The sequence below is a fragment of the Etheostoma cragini genome, unplaced genomic scaffold (genome assembly GCF_013103735.1).
Source record: "Etheostoma cragini isolate CJK2018 unplaced genomic scaffold, CSU_Ecrag_1.0 ScbMSFa_2677, whole genome shotgun sequence".
NCBI classification, from domain to species: Eukaryota; Metazoa; Chordata; class Actinopteri; order Perciformes; family Percidae; genus Etheostoma; species Etheostoma cragini.
The window spans coordinates 2898-4503 of record NW_023266864.1 but is presented as its reverse complement, the minus strand read 5'-3'; the positions used below and the strand labels follow the sequence as shown (position 1 = coordinate 4503).

The following is a 1606-nucleotide window of genomic DNA, read 5'->3' as shown; positions in this document are numbered from 1 at the left end:
TATGCATGGGGAGGTTGTTCCATAGGGTGGGGGCGCCCACTGCAAAGGCTCTATCGGCCTTATTTTTTAGCTTTGATCTAGGGACATCCAAGAGCAGCTGATTTGACGAACTCAGCGTTCTGACTGGAGAATGATGGCATAAGAGATCAGCCAGGTAGGATGGCGCCAAACCATTTAAGGCCTTAAAAACAAGCAATAAAATCTAAAATCTTTCCTGTAACGGACAGGTAGCCAGTGGAGGGAGGCCAGGACTGGCGTTATGTGTTCACGTTTTTTCGTTTTAGTTAAAAGGCGAGCAGCTGCGTTTTGGACTAGCTGGAGCCGATTTAAAGATTTGTGGTGTAGACCCATATATAAAGAATTACAATAATCCATCCGAGCAGTGATAAAAGCATGGATGACTTTTTCAAGGTCTTTTGAAGGAAGATAAGCCTTTATTTTAGCTATGAGTCTTAACTGGAAGAAACTGGTCTTGACAACTGCACTGATTTGTTTACGTAAAGTAAATGAGGTTCAAAACAAACACCAAGATTTTGAATAGTGGATCGATTTTGGGAGTCTAAAGGGCCCAAAATGCCAAAAGGGTCCCCCAGTGCGTCCGAACGTCCAAACGTGATGATTTCTGTTTTATTTTTGTTCAGAGTGAGGAAGTTTAACTCCATCCAGGTTTTTACCTCCTTTGAGCAGTCCAATCACACTATTAGTTCACGTATACATTTTGCCATAGCTTGCTAGTAGTTCAACTACATTCACCTTGGAATCAAGAAGTTGTATTGCTTTTTAATCTTTTTTCCACTATAATTTACACTTCTGAAATTTCAAGAGTTCTTTGATTTGTTTAGTTCCACATTGATTCATTTATTTCGCCTGTTGCTACACTTATAAATACTTTCATGTATTTCCATGTTTCTATTTTTCATTACTGTAATTAATTCTCAATTTTCTTACCTCTGTCTTTACTTAGACTTGGTTGACATGTTGTCTTCCAGAACATATTGTTTATTTATGCTGTGGTCAAACTGCAAGTATTTTGAAGTCCTACTTGAATTCTTGAACACTGAGATTGTTTAGTTTAATTCTACAGAAGAATCGGGCTTCAGAAATAAAAGGCTGCACACACTCTTTGGTTATAGATTTTAATATGTAAGTAGATTTGGACATCATCAGCAAAACAATGATAGGAGATGTTGTGTTTTGGAAAAATGGAACCCAGTGGCAGCATGTACAGTGAAAAGAGGATAGGGCCCAGACTAGAGCCTTGAGGGACCCCGCAGGTAAGTGGAGCAGCTGACGAAGAGTGTTCAGCTAAATGAACAGAGAAGCTCCTATCAGTCAAGTATGACTGGAAACATTTCAAGACAATACCTTTAATACCTACACAGTGTTCAAGGCCAGATAACAGGATTGTGTGATCTAAAGTATCAAAAGCAGCAGTCAGGTCTAGAAGCACCTGCACAGCAGCGTGGCCTGAATCCACCGTTAGAAGGAGATCATTAAAAACGTGTGCTGTTTCTGTACTATGCCGTGGTTTAAAGCCAGATTGGAACTTCTCCTGGATGCCATGGTTGTTGAGGAATGTTTGTAATTGGTTCAAGACTATTTTCTC

General features: G+C 39.8%; 1 protein-coding gene across 1 annotated transcript in view; it reads left to right on the top strand.

Annotated features, from left to right (window-relative positions):
* LOC117940523 (protein NLRC3-like) overlaps positions 1–1606 on the top strand; it is a gene marked incomplete at its 3' end in the record, with an annotated part of 6305 nt that overhangs the window by 1806 nt on the left and 2893 nt on the right. The gene's annotated exons all lie outside the window — the stretch shown is intronic.